Source organism: Puntigrus tetrazona, chromosome 25, assembly GCF_018831695.1.
Source record: "Puntigrus tetrazona isolate hp1 chromosome 25, ASM1883169v1, whole genome shotgun sequence".
Lineage (NCBI taxonomy): Eukaryota > Metazoa > Chordata > Actinopteri > Cypriniformes > Cyprinidae > Puntigrus > Puntigrus tetrazona.
Window position 1 is genome coordinate 7783105 of NC_056723.1, and position 9286 is coordinate 7792390.

Sequence of the window (9286 nt, forward strand, 5' to 3'; positions counted from 1 at the left end):
CACACTGCAACCGCTGATGATTCTGCAAATGGTCCTTTAAGAATTTTTATTTGTTTATTACTTATTTACTTTTAAGTAGTGCTGTCAAACAATCGTGATGAATCACAAAGTTTTGGTTTACATAATATATGTATGTGCACTGTATATTTGTTATGTATATACAAATACAAAGACGTGTATATTTAAGAAAAAAATTATTATATATATATATATATATATATATATATATATATATATATATATATATATATATGATGGTATAAATGTAAATGTTTTCAAAATATATACTATATGTATGTGTGTATTTATATATAAGTAATAAATATAATGCAATCAAATACTTTTAGTAAGAAAATAGTTTGAGAGTATTGGCACTAAAGTAATTGATAAGCTGTTTGTTTGCGTATACATTTTTTTTTAATTAAGATGTTTTAACTTTAAACAGTCCATAATATTGCTTCTTTCAGTTAAAAAGATGCTATTCATCAAACATATTTGTTTAGAACTGTTTTCACTTATAACCATTGTTTGAGCTGTGCATATGTCTCTGCTGATTTTCACAAAAAGACTTGAAGAAATAAAGCAATATTATGGATGACTCGGAGCGAGTTTGGCTGGAAACAACAGTTTGAATTTAAAAACATCTCTTGATGATGGACTCATTACAAACACGCTGCTTTCCCTTCACAAGATGTTTATTGATGATTTCTGGATTATGGATATGTTTGGATTCTCGTTCTGCTGGCACCCATTCACTATAGATGATCCAGTGGTGAGCAAGTGATGCTATATTTCTTCAAATCTGATAAAGATGGCCTGAATCTGAGTGCATTTTCAGCAAATTGTAATTTTTGGGTCAACTATTCCTTTAAAGTGTAATCACATTTATGAATGGCAGATTTGCATAGTTTTAGGAATACTTGTGTTTGGGTAATTTCAATGAAAACTATTTGACACGAATTCCCAAACAAATTCACCTACAAAACTACTTGGTTTGAAAGTGATTTCTGTATGAGCAGTGCTTCATGCATGTCCATACATACAGCAATGGACCTTTTTGTTGGCAAAATTTCACTAAATTGCGCAAACGCTTCAGATGTCACATTTTAACTCCTAAATACAATTTTAGTCTAACGTAATGTCACTAATTACAACTTCTTTTATTGTTCTTTGTTAATCATATTGAGTCGTTCATTAAAAAGATCCGAACCTGATCCAGCCGCATCTAACATTTTTATACAGTATGAATTCTGTGGTCTCCTGAGTTCTTCTGTTCGATTTATAAGTCAGTTAACCTTCATTGTTGTATCTTGTCCTTAGAACTCTCGCTGGTGCTCTTGAAGGTTTCAGTCTTTACAAATCTGATAAGAAATGCAGAAAAATCGATGTCATGTCCAGACATGGCGAGACATGTTTGCTGGTGCAGGACTCAGCTGTTTTTTCACTCAAGCAGCTGCTGGCCTTTGAGTCGAGCACAGAGGAGAACATTTATTTTTGGAACAAGGAAGCAGAGGGAGATATTCTCACTTCAGGAGGACCGTAACTCTTTGTGTTTATTTGTTTATTCAAATGCATACGCTTATAATGTGCCTCCCACATGGCTGGTGATTTTTACGTTTTTATGATTCTCAGTAGGATTGCAGTGGCTTCAATTGCATCCTTGATCATAGACGCACAGTACAGAGGAGCACAGAACATCAAGGCCTGAATAATTATTACACACGGCTCAAAAGAGAACGGCTATAATGTCTTTATTGCTGTGAATAATTGCTTCAAACCGAGCCTTAATGCACACTGTACAGGTAAGAGCTATACAATGAATGAAACACATCTGAGCATTGAGCATTTCTCAATATTAGCATTCTTTGTTCTGTTCTATTCATTTTAGTCCTGTTCAGTTCTCATCGTGTTTATTATTAAGTGGTTTTTTTTTCTCTAGATTTCTGTAAACTGTTAAAACATTTGGCAGCTGCTAGAGTAATTTAGTAAAAAAATATATACATTTACAGTTCAAAACTGTAACTTTTACAGTATAAAACTGTAATTTATGAACAAGAAAAGTTGAATGCAAACCAGTAAAATCAACAACGGACACTGCTATTAAAATCTGTTTTTATCTTTAACGTACCGACAACCACCATAATAATGCAAGAATTCTGTAAATATCAGTTTGTCTGTTTTTACAAGCTTTTACCCTTTAAAGATTAAATACATTTTTTACACCGTAGTGTTCGGTGTCAAAAAAAAAACTATCCTGGAGGTTTGTTTGTGTATCTGTATATGTCCATGTACAGCATACACACCGAGCCCGTGTTTAACTGTGCATGTATATGCATGCATTTCTAACAGTGGCACTTCTTTGTGTTTTTACAGGTCACTGTATGGTATTGACCTCTATTAAAGTTTAATAAGTAAGTGTTCGGGGAGGCGGGGGACAGTCAAGTCTTCCTGCTGCTCTTCCTTGTGAATGCCACCATAGTTAAGGCATCTTTTATTCATGTGTTGACTTTTTCTAGCATGTCTTTGTACTCCATTATATCAAATCCCACTGAGCGTCGCCACCACCAGTCACTCAAGATTCACATTTACTGCTAAGCTGTCATATACATGTCATTGTTTAAAAACACAGGACTTTAGTTTGGACTGGAGTCAGACATACAGTATATACAGGATCCGGTCCCTTTAGCTAGAAAACATGTTGTGAATTTGATTGGACAAAATGTATCTTGTGCAGAATGAGTCGTTTTCATATATTTTCCCAGAAGATGAAGTGTCTTTTTTTTTTGCGTACCACTGTGGTGCATTTCATTTCATTTGCATTGTTTCCATCGCATACAACACAGCCTGTGTTTCACTGCCTTGCATTAAGTGTTTCCAAAAAAGCGCTTGGAGAATGATACAAATAGCCTCTAAAACTCTATATTTGAATTTATCTGCTGAATGTGAATTTTGTCAACATTCAGGTGAATGCTAGCACATTTTTTCACACAAAAAAGTATTCCTGTAGTTTTGTAACATTACGGTTAAACCACTGATGTCACGTGGACTATTTTAACGATGTCCTTTCTACCTTTCTGGGCCTTGAACATAGTAGCTGCCTTGGTCCGGTCAAAAATATCTTAATTTGTGTTAAACAAGGGTCTTCGTAACTATGTGAGAGTGAGCACTAAACTATCACTTTAACTTACATTATTTTGCTTCTCAAGCGTTTCTTGACATTTGCACTGGAAACTAATATGAAAATACTGAATAGGCCTATCCCATTTTTTTTTTTTTTTTGTGTGATCAGAAGATACATTAAAAGTTATCTCCATATAGAGCTGTTTGAGCCTTCAGCTATTTTTTATTCGTTGTTTTTGAGAAATTAATTAATTAATGGAGTTCCGTAGGAAACAGCTTTTTCAGATGTTTAAGTTTGCTCATTGTTTGCTCCCTAGACATTTCCTTTCGGAGATTTGTATTCCCTTCCATTTTCTTAACTTTGTCCCAAAATGTCTTCGCAGAAACCCTGCAAAGCTATAATAGAAATGGATGAAATGCCACAAAACTCCCACTTTAGGGTTTTTGTGGAAGTTCCGTGATGGACCGAGAGAATTTAGAGTAAGGTGAACTCAAGGCTGAACTTTAATAATAATGCGCTTCAGTCCGCAGCACAAATGCAACAAGATGGATTTGTTTGGGAATATTTGGAGATGAAATGACCCAGTCCATCTGCCTATTTTCTTCTTGGAGCCACATTTTTGTTCAGACCGCATTATCAAACGTGATTTTTAAATGAGCGGAATCATCACCCAGTAGCTTTGTCAATTATTCTGTCTTCACTCACTTTTGTTGACTAAGCCGTAACAGAATAACCAAAAATAGCATGCATTGTATTTCGCATCCTTGAGAGATTTCGCAAATGCCAACATATGCCACAGTACTGATGCTGAGGTGACATTTTAAAAGGTAACAGCATCAGTTTGAAAAATGACTTGACTTGATATTTTAGGGCACACAATTAAAGAGGGGGTGTTTTCGAGGAATCAAGGCAGCACATTTAATGAGTTGCCATAGAAATCTCCTGTAAAGAACTGCAGCCACAGGTACATCGTGAATGCATCTTTTAATAGTCACGCCATTTTTAGAAACGGTAACATTTCGTGAACGTTAGATCGTTTATTCCTTATAAATATTCCTGGAAATATTAAAACGCCACAGCGATGCGTGCCGGACTGTTTTAGCATTTTTTTATTTTGAAAATAAACCATTAACAAATGCACTCTCACGAAAGCTCGTATTATGTCATATTGCAGTGGACACAGCCTCCCACCTGAGCGAACCCAGCTGCTCTGACAGACTTCAGCAGCCATTATTTATTTTTTAACCTCATTACGGATGACACTAACGGCTCCTTCGGCAGAGGGGCTGTTGCCATAGTAACAGAGTGCAAAAGCGCCACATTGACCTCTTATGGGACATGGCCTTTCAAAGTTTTTATTCTGTTGTACACATGGTCAAGCGATCATCGTGGACATGCGCCCTACATGATGTAATGTGTCAGCGTCTCTGCGACATGATGATATCGGTCGGTGATAGCAGAAAGAGCCAACCTGACCCGATCGAGTCGCTGTTAGAAGGGCAGATGCCTTGTTTGACGTGTGATTTATCGAGAGGCGGAATATACAGACTCTTTGTTACCGTCTTTATTTGTTCTTAGGGGGGCTGGACTGTAATGAGAAACAGTGTGGCGAGTTTCAAGCCAAAGGCCATAATCATGTGACAGTCAGGCACCTTGGATTTTAGTGATGATAAACAAGGAGCCCGCTGGCATTCTGGGGAAAAGTACGGCTCCTGTTGTTCATTTAAAAGTACTTTTGACCAAGATAAAGATTGATTTGTACCTGCTTTGAATCTGATAACTGTGCCCCCCTGGAAGAACCTTAAAGGCACAGTTCACACAAAATAAAGGGAGGTTTGATAATTTACTACTTAAAGTGAATGGTGATTTTTCAATGAATAACACCATAAATCAGAATAGAATGTCTTTCTTCTCTCAGAACGTTATATGATTTCAGAAGAACCGGACTGTAAAGATATGAGTCAAATACTTTTTAAATTGTAATTGTGTCTTTTTTTTATTTTCTATTATTTTTAGCGTTTGACACTTCAATGTAATTTTTGAAGTTTGACGGTGTTCTTATTGTTAGCTAAAGCTGTTTCAAATGTTTTGTCGACTAAAATAAAGATTAAATAAAAACCTGAATAAATAGCTGAAATAAAAATAAAGCCAAACATTTTTAAAACTATCTAAAGCTAATCAAAAAATGATAAAAGCGCAAAATGTTTACAACTTTAATCAAAAACTAAAAATATAAACATATAAGCTATAAAATAATCTAAAATTAACACATTTTGGCCATTCATCTCGCTGTAGGAATGCAGTTGGACATTTTTCTGCTAAACTACTTTGGTGTTTCAGGCAGGTTTGGACAGCTTTTTCATTTTTGAGTGAACTATATCTTAAAAAAAAAACTACAATTCCAGCTGAGCTGATACTCCTGTAATTGTTGTGCAATGGCTCACTTGAGTACTGATATGACAGACTAAGCATATTATTTATTGCAGTGGATTGATGGGATACGGTGTGGTAAATTCACACATTGTTCTTAAGCCTGCTGCGCTTGTGCTCGTGGCGCTGCTGAGAGAGGGGCAAATGCAATCTCAAAGAAATCTGAATTACATCATAAATTCCATTTGGACATACTGGGTTATGAAAGATGATCAAGTGCATGGAGATCAAAGCAGCACCACTCAGTGCTTTGACTCAATCAGAGTCATATATGTCAAAGCTTTTCTACCTGAAAATACAAATCAAGAGTTGTTGTAGAACTTTGTGAAAGAAGTAAAATGTCGTTTTTTTTTTAAAAAAAAGAAATGTTTTGGGTTGAATACAAAATAAATAAGCATATATGGCCAGTATGTAGTAGTTGGAACAGTAACCACAAATACTGTAAAAACATCTTAATGCAGTGGATGTATTAGCAGTTGCAAGCCTCCTCCAAGAAAAACACACAACATTGCCATGCGCATGCTAAACTCAGAACTATAGGTTATTTATATGTAGAGCAAGATCTCTCTCACTATTTGCCAGTGACTGAATGCTATACCAAAGGAATGAATGTGACTGTAGCACACAGCAAACACTGCAGACTTCATCAGATATATCCCACAGTGCTCTGTGTGTGAGAAAGCAGCAGCTCGGAGTTCACAGGACATTGTCCAATACAGAGATTTGCTGACGGGGAGTGTGGGAATGGACAGTACTAATGACTGGCTTTGATTGAACTTTAAGTGGGTGTTTACACTCAGTCACTTCATGCATTTTGATTGGATTGCTGTCTGATTACATAAACATAAACGCTTCAACTTGCACTGTAGATAGATAGATAATAGATGTTTGGGAGATAGATAGATAGATAGATAGATAGATAGATAGATAGATAGATAGGTTTTTATATAAATATAAATGAATTTGAGTTTACAGTTTTAAAAATAGATTTTTTTTGTTGCAAAAACCCATCAAACTGCTCTAGAAGACATGTCTTAACCCCCCAGAGGCATTTGGTTAGTTCTACAATGGATACATGTGATTTATAGAGCTTTAAAGCAATGGCCACTATCCATTACCAAGCTTAGAAGAGAACTGTTCATCTAAAAGAAGAAAGTCATATACACCTGGGATGGCTTGGGTGCGAGTAAATTATACAATCATTTTTATTTTTAAGTGAACTATTCCTTTAACTCAACCTTCTCAGAAATTGATGCAAATATTATAATATGAATTTAAAAAAAGTTTAGAATATTTACTAAACAATTAAGTTGATATACTAAGTTTAAAGCACTGAAATAATTAACTTGAAACAAAAATTAGTAGTAGTGTTTAAAGAAAAAAAAAAAAAAAAAAAAAAAATATATATATATATATATATATATATATATATATATAAACATTAAATATAAATAAGGCAAACAGTAAAATAAAGCAAATGCAAAACATTAGCACAGTATATAAATAATTCTAATATAATGCTGTTCAGAGTGCTGTTTTGTTACATAACATGAATTACGCACGATCATATACGATCATACACCCAGACATGAATTTTTAAAGCTTATTGTGCTAAACAAATTGCAAACAAAATCCATCACCATTGTAACAATCCATTTTGACAACTTTATGAATGTTAGATTGAAATATGAAATCATACAGCGCAACAAAAAAAAGGATGTGACAGCATTTCATTGTGCTCATCAGCGTATCAAGATTTATCCATGTAATGGTCAAGGTGATGTTCTGTGTAGCTGTCAGAACACTCTTCAAACAAGTAGAGTGTTCCTGGTTACGTAAGTGTGCTCTGTCAAAGCTCTTTCTGAACGTTCTTCAATGAAAGCCAATCTGATCGAGCCGCAGTATAATATACAGATACGGCATGGCTGTGAGCTTTCTTTTTGCTTCAGCCAGCATATAACACACTTGAAAAATACGTGATGGCCGCTGGCATCAACATGTCCAACATTAGAGACTTTGAACCTCCCAGGACCCCGCGTCTGGTATTGCTTCGTGCTGTTGACGGTTAAGGGAGGAGCCTGCTGCTGTTTAAGCTCACAGCTCAGAATAGTTTTTGTCAGATCTAAATGTGTTAAGTAGTGTTTGTAGTTCTGACTCAGGCTGAAGAAATCGACTTGATCTTTACAAGCTTTTTAAGCATGTCTCCAGACGGCGCTTCCAAAACTGCTCGTTAACAAATCCAGGCAGTGTGCGCTGGTTTTTAATATTACCGTCTGGAAAAAACACCATCAGACGGGCTCAGAACTGTGATTAAAATGGTCACAAATGAAACGCAATAATATTTTTGCATCTCTAATTTAAAATCTAGAGTGTAGGGAACATTGTCTGTGTGTGTGTGTGTGTGTGTGTGTGTGTGTGTGTGTGTGTGTGTGTGTGTTTGTGTGTGGTTTATGGGGACAGAAATTTGTTTAATGACATGGGTATGACAGAGGTATTACAATTTGAATACTAAATGGTGTTTTTTGGTTTTTATCTAAAAATGCCAGTAATTTCCTTTAGAAAATACAGTTTGTACCGTATAAAAACCATTACACCTATACAGAGTCCCCATACAGAACAAATACTAATTCTGTGTGTGTGTGTTTGTGTAAATATCCAGTTTACATGGAATTTCATCAATGGTTTTCACACAATTGTGTGAAAAAACTGCATTTGCGAGATTGCAATTCTGAGTTATAAATCTTACAATTCTGAGTTTTATCTTGCATTTCTGACTTTTTACGTCATGCGATTCAGACCTTTTGTCTGAATTTTCCATTTACATTTCGCAGTTTTGACTCTCAGATTCTTTTGACAGAATTAAAATAATAGCAACTTTTTAGGTTTGTCCCGTGCACTTCTACGCTATCCTATGATGTTTGGTAGGGCAAGCAGTGCATTCACACTAAAAATTTCAAAAAGAAAAAGTACACTTAAATAACTGAAAAAAATAAAAACTTCATACACTCAGCAGTCACAGCTTTAATTACGTTGTGAAGGGGGCGGGGCTATCAGAATCTAATTACTAATGAGAAAATATAATGATACACTCTATGGCTGAGTACATAGACCATAATCGCAGTGCATTTCTCAAAATTTCTATGACTTTTTCTTCTTCAAAAATCTCTGATGTCTGAATCGCAAAGAAATGACTCTTTTACGCCATTTTGTCCCTAATGATTCAGTCTGTTAATGAACATCTTAAACCCATCAGCCATTAAGCAAGTCATCTTTTTAATTACATCCGATGAACCGCGGTGTTTCAGACAATCAAATTAGTCTATTTCATTTGACTATTTGTTTAAAATGAAACCATATACAAATTAAAAAATCTATTCTAAAAACATCAAAGTATTTAAAACGGGATTATTTTTTCATCACTATGCTGAATGGAATAGAGGCTTTTGGACTTGTAAGGTTGACATGACGGAGTGGCACTGATAGGGCACAATATAATCAAAATCAGAAGTGACAGTTTCTTCTAAATAAGCTACAGAAGATCGACATCCTAGTTTTTATAGCGCAAATTGTCATAGTACATATACTAAAACATCCTTTTATTACAGGGCACAGCAGTGACCGTAGTTAAAAGGTAAATAAACTGCACTCAGTGAGCTAAAGTGCTTCCGAACAATCTTCTTTTATTGAACAAAATGTCATTTGGCTCCTAGATGGCTCACGTTTTCAGTCTGGTGC